The 13,703-nt window shown below is 43.0% G+C and overlaps 1 protein-coding gene across 5 annotated transcripts in view; it reads left to right on the forward strand.

The window, feature by feature from the left end:
* Positions 1-13,703, forward strand: part of CDH11 (cadherin 11) — a 146,176-nt gene that overhangs the window by 82,606 nt on the left and 49,867 nt on the right. Inside the window, exon 1 of one of the 5 annotated variants that reach the window (XM_027619399.2) lies at positions 2,865-2,884. The exons of 2 other annotated variants lie outside the window; for them this stretch is intronic. The gene's annotated coding sequence lies outside the window, so the exon portion shown is untranslated. Of the gene's footprint in view, positions 1-2,864; positions 2,885-2,922; positions 3,077-13,411; positions 13,432-13,703 lie in introns of those variants that run through there. 2 more of the 5 variants (XM_027619396.2, XM_027619398.2) reach the window with 2 other exon arrangements.

Raw genomic sequence — 13,703 nt, forward strand, 5'->3', positions numbered from 1 at the left:
GCTCTCTGAGATCGCCACCACCTCAGCTCAGCAGCCCACCTCCCAGCATCTTACTGGCCCTGCTGACCTTCAGGCCTTCAAGGTCAGCTCCGGCAGGGCCAGATCTCTGCAGATTCCAGTGCCTCCTCTTGATAATCATCTGTGTGGTGGGGGTGGGGTGGGGGAGGGCATGGAGTGGAAGACCACGTGTTAAAGCCAGTGTGAACAGCCGGGCCATGTCTATCCCATGATAAGGGGTCTCTCTGGCCTCCAAGGGCCTTAAGTTACCAGCTGACTCCCCTTGGACAGTCCAGGTACAGCCATGTCCACCTTGCTGTGGGCAACAACCAGAGAAATGTAAAACTGACCTTAACCCTACTCAGTTCTAGGGCCCAATGTTTTAATGCTGATAAAAGTAATAGGTAGTATTTATTGAGTGCTCACTATATGCCACACATGGTGTCCAGCAGGTCACAAGAATTACCTCATGGAATCCTCATGACAAGGCAAAGAGAAATGTGCTGTATTAGTACCCCTGTTTTTCAGATGAGGCCGTGAGATGAGCAAGAGCAGAGGTCAGTTTTCAACCCAGTGTTCTTGGTGGCAGCAGTAGGGCCAGCTCACTGGGACAAGTGTCCTGGAAGAAGGCTATCAGAGAAATCACCCAGGTCAGAATGCACTCTGCACATGTGTTAGTGTCCTGGGACTGCCAGAGCAATGAAGTGCCACAAACTGGGTGGCTTAAACAACAGAAATTGATTGAATCACAATTCTGGAGGCCAGAAGTCCAAAATCAAGGTGTAGGCAGAGTTGACTTCTTCTGAGGGCTGCGAGGGAGAATCTCTGTCATACATTCCTCCCAGCTTCGGATATCCTTAGACATTCCTTGGCTTATAAATGGTGTCCCCACCCGTGTCCAAATTTCCCCTGTTTAAAGGACATCAGTGATCCTGGAGTAGAGTCCACTTGAATGACTTCATCTTAACTTCATCATTTGCAAAAACCGTATTTCTAAATAAGGTCACTTTCACAGGGACTTGAGCATCTTTTTGGGAGACATCATTCGATGATAATCCCATCCCAGCTCTGCTTCCCACGTGCTCAATATCATGCGACCTTCTGAAGATAAGGAGATGAACGGAACATACATGATCCCCAATTGTCGTGGAGCATTGGTGATGTACTCCTAGAGAATTTCTACCACTAGCCCCTCCTGGTACTGCAGCGAAACCTCTTATCCGCAATTCCAAGTGGCTCATCTAAGGAGACAAGAGAATGTAACTTCATCACTCTGAGTAAATCTAAAGACAGCGTAACTGGAGACAAAAAGTCATCTTTGATTAACTTTATTTGCATGTGCACATCTCCAATTCATCCACTGCTTTGCAAAATGACATGTGATTTCTTGAAGTCTAAAACTGTTTTGTTATTTTTTCCCCCTAGTTTACTGATGGGCATCATCCTAGCTCTTCCCAGACCAAGTGCTACAAGCAGGGTGATTTTACCAGGGTGCTCCACATCTTAGATGGAAGAACGATTCGCCTGTGCTCTGTTTAATTAAGCCTCACTTAATGGGCAAACGTTTTCTTTGACAAGCTTAATGTCACCTCTTCAGTTATTTAAGGCAGTTCACTTCACATCAGGAGGAAAAAAAGAGAGAAAGGAAAAAATTTCTCATTTGCTTGAACTCGATTGGTCTGAGGAAAAATGTGGCTGTCGAGAAGGTGCCTAATTGCCACTGTGATCGTGCACTTATTCTCTATTTAGTTCTAGGCTTCTTATTGAAACGCTAATCAGGGTTAGGTCTCACCTCTTGATGAATGATTTTGTAAAAACTTGATATTCCTCCGCTTAGCTGGGAACGTCTGCATGCAAGTGTAATGCCACTCTGACTGAATGGGGAGATAACTAATGCCCTTAATTTTGCAAAGATGGCTCTGATTTGGTACATACAGTACAGATCAGGGGAAATCAGAATGAAATTAATTCCCTTCTTTGCATAAGCACCTCCTCGGTTATATCAGGAGCCACTTTGCCTTAGCTCTTTTTGCTGGGGGTTTGGAGAACACGTGGCACGTGTACGTGGGCTTATTTCCTATAGCTAGGGTCAAATGGAGGTTACGCCGTTTTATCTGATGTGAGAACGTGAGGACTCAAGTTCTCTGATTTTGTTTCATTCGTCAAGTAGGAGTCATTATCCCTGCCTCATAAGACCGTAGGGAGTATCTTGTTCTCGCTCACGGTCTAACATTATAGGTACATAGTAAGTGTTCTTTCCTTTCTCTTTCTTCCCTGCCCCTCCCCCATCCCCCAGCCCTTGAAAGTGGGACACAGGTTGTTGTTTGAGGTTCTTCTCCCCACCCCCCATGGAAGTCACGCACTCATTCTGCGTCTGAGTCTTAGGCTGCTTCTCAGTTATAAGGCTTAACACATCCTGATGGAAAATGAATAACTGAAGCAGACACCCATTTATTTTGATGGAGGGACACCGCATTTGTGGACATGTGGCTATTTCTGCACAGGCACCTGAGTTGCTCCTGGCTTTCCGACTTTGCATGCAGTGGGACAGGTATGAATCCAAGCATTGGCCCAAGAGTGAATGTTATTATTTTAAGTGCTCTTTGTTATTTGCGTATGTGTGGTCTACCACCCACCTACATTTCCTGCCCCACCACTTCCTCTTTCTTGAGCAGCCTTTGCACTTTCACTCTCCCAAATTCCTAACATTACCTGAACACAGACTCCCATTTCTTGTCTTAGATGTTGGCTCCTGTTGTTTCCACTGGCTAGATTGCTGTTCCTACGCTGGAACATCTCATCCATTCGTATACATCTCTTCACGACCTCGTTCAGGTTTATCAAGTATGTCTTCCCTGAGCAACCACGTCCTTGGACCCTGGTTTATGTGAGTCTCCACTGAGCTCTCTCAGCAACTCATGCCCACAGCAAAGCACCTTTCATGACATGCTTACCATTTTCTGGGCTGCCTCCCAGCCTGCCACCCACCGTGCCACTCCTGGAGCTGTGAGCACCACGGCAGCATCTTCCGATCATTGCCTCTGCTTAGCTCAGCATCGGATTCCCACCTCATGTCTGGGTATGTTTGATGAATGCACTTTTACCAATTTTTTGTGTGCACGTGAACAAACATCTATGAGTGCTGCATTCTTGAAAGTTGCCTACTAATCGCACATGCTATGTGCTCCTAATATAAATGATCCTGACTCCAAGATTTGGGTATTGGTTGTTTTCTGAGAACTAGCGTCAACTCAGGATGAAAGAGAACATTATTCCTAATTCCTCGATCAATTAGCACTGTAGATAATCCTCTCATCCTTAGGCCTTTTACATTGTAGGTCAACTGTCAATATCCAAGGGCCTATTCCATCTTCTCCGGGGAAATCAAAGATCCTTCCTTGGTTTTCTCTGACCTCAGTTACACTGATGGTAAAAGTTCCCAAACTGTCAACATTTCCCCAAATGTGATCTCTTCTGCTCAGTGATGTTGCTTCCCTGAGGACTAGGCAAGAGCATTCTAAGTTCCCATAGAAGATATTTGGAGACAAAATGATTCTGGGTTTTCAGAAAAAAAATAACTTGAGGCTTGGAGATTGGCTTGCCTCGTCCAGTTTTTTTATTTTTACAAGTGACTTTCCACTTTATCAGACAAACATATGGGACTTCCAGTTAAATAGGGATTTCAGATAAAAAAACAAATAGTCATTTTAGGTATAAGTGTGCCCCCCCAAATTCTATGGGACATAGTTTTACTAAGAACAAGTGCTGTTTATCTGAAATTCAAATTTAATTGGGTGTCCTGTATTTTTATTCGCTAGATCTGACACCTCTAGTTTCCACAAAAGTAAATGATGTGGCCATTATGATTTAATAGACTTGACATGGTGGGAATGATAGGGTTTGAAACACACAGACTTTCTGAGTCTCAAGTGAGTATTCAGGCCTAAGTCATATGACTAGGAGTGGAAATTTTTCTACTTTAGCACAAAGTGCTTTTTGCAAGCTTGAGATGATTATTCCTAGAAATCCATCTCATCTCAGCAAAGCAAGCATTGCTTTAACATGGGATACAACTCAAGAGAAATGAGCCATATTAAGACAGCTTTCAGGGAACTTGCAAAGTAGTCTTGTCACTTCATCACACCACAAGCCTGCCTGCAAATGCCAGGTGAGTTCCCATTAAGGCTAGGTCCTCTCTTAAAAAATGCAGGGATTTTGTGTTGTATAGGATATTGAGAAAGTGACAAAGGAACTGTTTTGAGGAGAACCAAAGGCACACGATGGAATAAGGGCACACAATTTAAAGTATTCATTTAGCTGGCATAGGTGATGTCCCACATGTCTTCAATATAAACTTTTAATTCCCCATACTTACTAAGGAACTGATAGAAAATTCTGTAGCCAGTTAGAAAGAATTGCCATTATTCTGCTGTAATCTGAATTTCTCCTTTTTATCATGATTTTCTTTTCCAAGATGGCTTCATTGGGGGGAAAAAAATCACATCTTTATTACATTTTGCAGGGGAAAAAATGTATCTTTTTATGCACACATTTCGATCTCCATGTTAAGTGTGATTTGTGATTATTTGAAGAAGATTTTGCTTCTCTTAAATATGTTCAATGAAATGTCTTTTTCTTTTCTTTTTAATATGAACCCAGGAACATTTTTTTTTCCTGTTTTGATTTGGGTCCCATTGGTGTTTCACTTTGAATTTTCCCAAAGCAATACCTCCATCCCCTCCTCCTGTCAAAAAACCAATATTCTCCTTACTTTGTGGTGGCATCACTTTTCAGTTTGAAAAGTCATTCCTCTTTTTGTGTGGAAACAGAGTCACCAGGACACAGCCCTGTGTACCACTTAAGACTTCGCTCCTCAGCAGTAAGATCTTAATGTTGACCCAGGCACTGAAGGTTGGGCATCTGTTGGAGCCCATGTGCAAACTAGTAAAATACTGACATAAGAAAAGTATATAAATTATGTATCAACCAAAGGCTGGCTCAGTTCACTCCGAACAGGACAAAGCAGGATTTGGCAGTACCTTACCAAGACTCAGCCCTAAGGTCTGTAGGAATATCTCCACTGCACAGTGAAGAAGGGAAGGGTGGTAGGCCATAAGCGTGTGTGAGTGTGTTGGGGGTGTGTAGCTAGAGCAGCTCTAAGGCAGTAGAAACTATTAAGACCTCAGAGTCTTTGATCTGGGTTGGTGCAAAGAGGGTCCGCATGGAGGAAGAGCCAGAGATATATAGATACAGGCAGCAGGATCATTTATTGTCTCCTCTGTGCAGATAGAAATGGGACCTCAAGCGGGAGGTAAACATGCCAGAGGCAGGGGCAGACCCCAGGGAGAAAAACCTGGCATGGTCTTGGTAGAACCTCAAAGCCCTCAGCAGTCCAGCTGGGCTTCTCAGCAAAGCAGCAGTCACGGGGAAGACGAGACGGGGACTGTCCCATGGAGCCTTTAGAAAAGGGCTGGAGAGGAGGCTATGGTGCCCTCCTCCCATTTCTACTGTGCAGAAATCTACCCATCTTCTATCCAGATCTAGGTCCTGTCTCTGTGAAGTGGCCATGCCATTCTGAGTATATCTTGACCCCTATTCATGTTTATATTTATCATTGATTTTAATGAGCTAACTTGATCTGGATCTGTTAGTTATTTTCTGAGTATGTCCATTTGTCAAATCAGCTAGCTTTCAAATTTGGACTCTCTCCCTGACCCCTACCTTGTGAGTGCTGGGTGGGCTTGGTTAGACTGCTGGACTTTAGATCCAAAAATGTCTAGGTGTGGAATAGATGGAGGATTGGAACTAAGACCTTGGGGGTACCCAGGGCCTGGGTACTTCAGCCTGGGATACCCAATGTCATGGTTGGATTAAGAAGCAGGAACAGGTTCTGATCCAGGAGACCAAGCCATATTTCTGTGGCCTCATGAGCAGCCATCCTTGAGATGCAAGGGTGGGCATTTCCATCATGGATGTCTTGCCAAGAAGGCAATAAGTCCTTGATGGCAAAATACATGACATAGAGCAATTGCTTTGTTGTTTCTTGTTCATCTGCTCCTTGGTTGACTGAGGCAGCTGTGATCTAAAAGGCCTTTCCCTTACTGAGTGATTCTAGAGAGTACTTTCTATATTACCAATGGTGCCATGGATTGCAAATTTGCCCTTCCAGTAAAATCTTTTTGGAAAGAGGTACTTAGTCGATTGATGTAAGATGCCTGAGAGCAATGGCAAAACTTATTCCTGGCTGCACCGGCTTCTCCATAGGGAGACGTGCCTGTCTGGGGAAACGTCCAATTGGACTTAGTCACAGCGGTGCTCTATAAACTGATTAAAGTTTTATATTATTTTGCTTGTTTGTGTAATTTTATAAACAAACAAATGAACAAAAAGAAGCTAGTGTCACCTCCTTTCCTGTTGAAAACAGGACTGAAAACAGGATTGAATCTCCTTTGCAGTGTGGGTACTGAATTGACCAGTGGTGTGTCGTGGTTGGGTAACAGCCACTCTTCCTGTCAGAGAGTAATTCTGGGCCTCACCTTCATGCCCTCGGGTGAAATATTGATGTGTGGGACTTGCCTCTACCACTGTGTAACTCCTCGTTCACTGAGCAACATACCCTCTCTTTCTAACAACGATTAGCTCATGAGATCTCACAGAGCTACCTCATGATGAGCTGGCTCCTTTGTTAGAATACATTTATTGTCTGGCTGCCTTCCCACGGTTCCCTGCACCACTTGCCTTTTATTAATCATTAGCACCTCCTTTGGAGGCTGATGCAGTGAAGAATGTAGAGCAAAATTTTGTTCTAATGTGGAAAACATTATAAGGGAGACGTTTAAAAAACATGCTTCACTCATTCAAGGACTATTTGGAAGAGTGTGGCAAGGCTGGAGAACATCAGGGGTGGGGGGAAATCTTCCAAGGAAACATCACAGGAACTGGCGATGGTTGACCCTTGGGTGAAATACCCACTTTCTAAAACTCCCAGTAACTTATGTGTTTCCTGAGGACAAAGAACATGTTTCACTAAATTCATAGTATTTAACTACTGCAGAAAATCCTAGTCTCCGCAAATGTGTCTTAAATGGTTGCTATGTGGAATAAAATCTAGCTGAGTTCTGACCATCCATTCCCCCCTACCAAAAAAAAAAAAAAAATTAAGACCTCCATAGGAGAATTACAGAGAAGTTCAATATGAAAGGTAGATAGGCAAGAGCTTCCAAATGGACCATATACTTAAAGTCCCCTTTTTGGGGCTAACTGGTCATATGAGCTAAAGTGAGTGCTCTGAAAGTGAAGTGTCCCAAGTCCTTGTTTCCTTATCTGGACAATGGACACAATGACACAAAACTCCTTAGGATGCTGGAGGGAAAGAGGTGATAAAGAATGTATGTGGAGAGAAAGGGGAACCCTCCTAAACTGTTGGTGGGAATGCAAGCTGGTGCAACCACTCTGGAAAACAGTATGGAGGTTCCTCAAAATGTTGAAAATAGAGCTACCCTATGACCCAGCAATTGCACTACTGGGTATTTACCCCAAAGATACAAATATAGTGATCCGAAGGGGCACCTGCACCCCCATGGTTATGGCAGCAATGTCCACAATAGCCAAACTATGGAAAGAGTCTAGATGTCCATCAATAGATGAATGGATAAAGAAGATGTGGTACACACACACACACACACACACACACACACACACACACACACACACACTGGAATATTATGCAGCCATCAAAAAAATGTGATCTTGCCATTTGCAACAAGGTGGATGAAACTAGAGGGTATCATGCTAAGTGAAATAAGTCAATCAGAGAAAAACAATTATCATATGATCTCACTGATATGAGGAATTTGAGAAATAAGACAGAGGATCATACAGGAAGGGAGGGAAAAATGAAACAAAATGAAACCAGAGAGGGAGATAAACCATAAAAACTCTTTTTTTTTAAAGATTTTATTTTTTTAATTTATTTATGAGACAGAGAGAGAGAGAGGCAGAGGGAGAAGCAGGCTCCCTGCTGAGCAGGGAGCCCGATGCGGGACTTGATCCCAGGACTCTGGGATCATGACCTGAGCCAAAGGCAGATGCTTAACCATCTGAGCCACCCAGGCACCCACAATTAGAGACTCTTAATCTCAGGAAACAAGCAAACAAACAAATGGACATTGGGGAGGGTATGTGCTATGGTGAGCGCTGTGAATTGTGTAAGACTGTTGAATCACAGACCTGTACCCCTGAAACAAATAATACATTATGTTAATAAAAAAAATGTATGTGGAGCACCTAGCACAGTGCCTGCCACATACTAGGTGCTCAGGTATGCCCTCCCCCGACCCCAAGCAGAGGCTGAATGGAGAATGAGTGCTTTGCCAGGATGGGCTCCTGGCACTTCTCCAGCCAGGAAAGCTCCTGCCATCTCATGTGACAAGTTCCTGGCAGCTTTGGCCACACTTCCCATGATTGTTCCATTCCCGTCCCCTATTATGGATCATTAAAAGGCCCCGGTCTCTGCGGAGGGCCTTCTGGCTTTGATCCCTATTGAGTCTGGGGCTCTAATCTATTTTCACAGCTTTTCTTGTTGGAATCGGCCATCCCTCCTCTCGTCACCACACATACTGTCCCCCAGCCGAGGAGCTACCCCCAGGCTCTGCGTCCTCACAAGTCAGCATTACGGAATCCTTTTGGGTCCAGGAGAATACAGAAAGGGTGCCCAGGTATAAGAAAGGAACCCATTTGCAGCATCTGACAGAGTTTGTATCCCCATCAGAGAAAAGGAATGTAATCACATTTCCTTCCTGTAATGCTAACAGGTCATCTGCATTTATTTACAAGCTACACTACTAAAGACTAAAAGCCAAACTTAAAAATGACCCAAAGAAATGGAAGTTGTTGCTCCTGTCAGCATTTCATCATCTCCTACCTCACCTGTTATACTTTTATAAAGAGCTTCCCTACCTATTCTCTTTCCACCCTCAAATTAACTTGGGAGCCAGGGAGGTCAGACATCTTCCTACTATTTTTATCATAAGAGAAAACAGACTCAGGGAGGTGAAGTGAGTTGTCAGTTGTCAGTGGCCCCACAGTTCCCTGAGCTGGGGTCTCCATCCCTAACCCAGGAGATCTTGGGCACTAAAGCAGGAATTTACTAACCCACTGATGGGCTGAGACAGTGAGTCTGTTGGGTATCAAGATCTCAGAAGTGGTTTCTTTTCTTCCTTTATTTTTTGAATGCAACCGAACTGCTTTTCAAGGACACATTTTGCTGAATCTCGCTGTGCTTCTGTTTGCTATGGGATGTGGGGCCAATCGGTTCAGCTGTCCCCACCCGTTGCAGCCCCTTCCCTTTTAATTTTTTGGGGCATTCTGCTGGCCGTCTTTGGAGAGCCATTCATCCTATCCAGCCCTTCATTTCACTGATAGGAAAACAGAAGTCTAGACCCCTGGACAGTGCACAATGAGTTTGTGGCCGACCTTGGAATGCCTAGTACAGTGTTCTTTGTATACCTTCATTCATTCAACAGACCCTTTATGCTTCCGATGAAGATGTTTTAGAGACTAAGACCAACACAGACTAACAGAACTCTTTTCTATGATAAAAATGACCACTGAGCACTTGAAATGAGACTAGTACATTGAGGAAGTAAATTTTTAATTTTATTTAATTTAAATTAATTTAAACTTAAAAAGCCGCATGTGTCTAGGTTGCCACCATATTGGATAGTGTAGCTCTAGATCAGTGGTTCTCACCTCAAATGTACACCAGAACCACCTGGGGAACTTAAAAAATAGCGATTCCTAGTTTTCATTGATTTTGCTTGGTGTTGAATAAGGCCTGGTAATGGGATTTTTAAGACTCCCCAGTTAAGTCTAATGTGCAATCAAGGTCTAGGGACACTAGTCTAAATGTTAAGCTTCATAAAGGACAGAGGCCATGTCAGCTATTTGCATCATTATACTCAGTTGCAAGGAATTCAGTAAGGAGTTGGGTATGTTCCCAAATCTTAGAGAACTTCATATATCTTGAGGAAGAGGAAGACATAATCAAGGACAAAAAATATTAGAAGTGCCCTTATTAAATTGCTTAAAAGGCCAATATGGTCCAAAGGAGTGGAAATGGTCACTTCTACCAGGGCAAGGGAGAAGAAGAAGCAGTCTCTACGGTAATGATTCTGGTAATGAATTATAAATAAGGTATATTTTTTTTCCAGAAGTGCATTTGTAGCAATAGACGTTTCCGCCAGGCAAGTCAAAACTCACGTCTGTAATTCACAATAGGATTAACCTGGGATTATGGAAAATCTAATTAAGTGAACCATATTATCTGAGACCCACAAAAGACACTTAACGTTGCCTTTGAAAGTTCTGCCTGTCTGAAAGTGTTCAGCATATGCTTCAGAAAATGCTCTGCACATGTACAAGGCACTTGACTGGTTTGCTGTATCCCATTACTTTTCTTTTATGCTTACCTTTTTAAAAAATCCTATTGCTTTTGATAAATGACATTAATGCATCTGAGAAGAATCGGGCTTCAAAGATTGGATTATTTGAAACTACAATGAGATCATTATGAGGCTATTGTTGGTGTCTGCTTTCTAAAAATAAGGGGGGGGGAGAAAACCTGTGGTATATGTAGAGTTACCCCCCCAAAAAAAAGTCATTAAAAAATGTGGCAGAGTTTAGTCTACTCTTAGTGTGATAGCATGGTTTGGGGAAGTGCGTTAGAAAGAGACCTCCAGAACAGCCCACCCACACTCTGGTAAGAATCAATCTTTTGATAATTGAAAGCAGCTTGACTTTCTGCATTCCTCACTTCTGTTTGGAGGCTGATTATGCCAGACGGATGCATGTGGACCACAGTGGATTGGGGTCATGGGCTGGATGTTGCAGAATTCTGAAGACTTGGTAGTGGTGATTTGAGGCACTCTCTCCCCTTGTTTTAGTAATTATTTCAGAAAAAAACACATCAAGCCCTTGTCAGTTATTAAGACCACCTCAGGATAATTCCTACTCTTCTTGTTTATACTTTTAAAAAACATTCTTGTGGAAAGTGGTTCCCTGTAGATTCCGGGGATAATATGCAGATTGTTTTCCCTCTTCCTGTTCTCCACTGACAGTCCTTAAAGAGAGCTCCTAGGTCCTTATTTATGAATGTCTTTTCCCTTATAGAATATGGACTGGTTGTTTACATAGAAGTAGTCTGCAAGGGAGGACTGCTTTTATGCTGGGTTTGGGGAGCAAGAGGGCAAGGTAGATGCTGTATAAATTATCTTCCACTTGATGCTTTCTTTCATTTTTCCTCTACAGAGTGAGGACTTCAGGTTTTGTGTACTTTGTTGTTGTTTTTTAAATTTTGTACAAGTTGCTTGTCATTTCTGTATCACCCTTTTCCTATTTGTGCACTGAAGAAAGAACAAGAGTGGAAGGTCTAAGGGAGGGTTTCTTCCAGTTCTGAGACTCTAGCAGTGAATGCAGCAGAATGCCCAAACTGGAAACAGAAATGGTAACGCTGATAATACCTATACTTGGAAGAACTCAGAAACCTAGCTCAGCTCTGAAACTTTTCATGTGAGCATCAGTCCATTGGCTTCACAAGCTTAACACATTTAAAACCAAACACATGTGCTTTATCCCCAAACCAGCCCCTCTTCTCTTGAGGCCAGGATCCACAGTGCCATCTTCAGACTACAGTCTCATGCTCTGTCCTTCTCGGTTTGCCCAGTTCCCCAGGCCCTCCACATCTGCATGGTTTCCAGAAGGGCCCCTTTTCCTCTACCAGATGCTTATTTTTCCTATTTAGAGCCATGTTACCTCTCTATGAATGACTGTAATTAATTCAGGAAGTCTCTGTTGACCACATCCCCTTCTCTCTCCAGATACTGTAGAATCCTCTACTGTGCTGTCCTAGATGGTACCCACTAGCCACATAAGGCTATTGAGCTCTTGAAATGTGGCTAGTCCAAACAGAGACGTGCTATAAGTTTAAAATACACAGGGGTTTTGAAGTCTTAGGACCAATAAATAAATAAATAAACAACTGGGGTGTATGTGTGTAAAATAGCTCAATAATTCATATATTTATTACATATTAAAATGAAGCCATGTGAGGCATAATGGATTAAAGAAAATATTGTTAAAATTAATGTACCCATTTTTTAAACTTTTAAAAATGTGGCATCTAGATAATTTAAAAATTATACATGTAACTCACATTATATTTCTATTGGACAACACTGGTCTGCTTTATCTCATTTCCCTCATTTATTTGTGTGGTCGTATTTAACAGTTCCTGTTCTAAGTATTCTTTTGTTTCTCTCCTCTTAATGGACAGCCTCTTAGAGGCTTCTGTAAGGTTTGCACTTTATTGCATGTTGTATGTATATGGTATGTCATATCAGTGTATCCAGGGCTTAGAGTACATATTTATGTATTCTTGTTGAAGGAACAAAACTCCTCATTTATCCTCTTGATCACCTGTAGTGTGTCAGGCCATGTCAAGTTCATACAAGTTTCTCTCCCTGCATCATTTCCTTTCATTTTAACTCTCCCTCTGAGACCAGTCCTCCTGTTTCCACGTTTTCAGCATGGCGGCATGGAGATTCTTGGAGGCTGGCTGAGTCATACACCTAATGAACAAGCACTAGCTCTTGAGCTCTAACCCTCTAACCCCACCTGACTGCTGAGCCCATGCTGTTAACAATTGTGTCAGAACTCCCAGTTCTCATGCCACTTTCTCCCATATACCTCTGACAGCTTGGATTCCATCAATCTCTGGATCAAGAGTTTTTAGTGGATTCCCATTGCCCATTAGGTGAGTCCTTATTCCTAATGTTGGGACCCACAGCCTGTCACATTGACAGGGATCTGCATTGCCTAGTCCCAGAGGACTCCACTGCCATTATATCTGATGTTAAGTGCAGCCTCCTGGTGTGCATGGGGCAGTCCTGCCAGCTAGGACCCAGACTTTCTAAATTTAGTGCAACCTCCATCCAGGGAAGGTTGCTCTTTCTCAGCACAGCACAGACTCACAGGCTCCCATAGACACGGAAAACCTTAATAAGCTATTGTCAGCCTCCTATTTTATGGGAAGGTGAAAGTCTCAGGAAGGAGAATTTTTTTCTAAGATTACATAACTGTTCAATGACAGAGTCTTTGCTAGAACACCAGCATCTTGACTTTTGTTGTGAAAGTCTCCCTATGGCTCCAGTGTTTCTTGGATATTCAGGAATGAAGAAGGCATTTTCTATATATGAACAAATGATCTCCACACCTATAGTACTTCACCCTTTATCAGAGGAACCACCTAACTTTTTCCTATTGATTGTTGTCTTTTACTAGGTTTGCTGTCTGAGGGTAAAAGAAAACATTCAAGTTGGCTGACTTACAGGAGACCTATTGTCATTCGATGTATGGAAACTCAGGAGCAGAAGATCAGTATGTGGGGGGAAGGGCATGGAGACAGCAGGTGGAGGCAGTCCTTGATTGCCAAGATTTTCAGAGAATAGGGCCATGTGTTGTGCCATTTACCTGGCTTGGGGACAAAGGCCATGTTTGTTTGGTTACTAACTGGCTTGTCATAACCTTGATGTCACCAAATCTTTGGCCATGGAGGATGACTACTCCATCCCCCAGGGAGCCCATCAACCTTCCTGTTTCAGTTCCCTCACTCACGGAGACATGGTTCCTGTTTTCTTTCATTCAAGTTC

This window comes from Zalophus californianus, chromosome 17 (genome assembly GCF_009762305.2).
Source record: "Zalophus californianus isolate mZalCal1 chromosome 17, mZalCal1.pri.v2, whole genome shotgun sequence".
In the NCBI taxonomy this organism is placed as follows: domain Eukaryota; kingdom Metazoa; phylum Chordata; class Mammalia; order Carnivora; family Otariidae; genus Zalophus; species Zalophus californianus.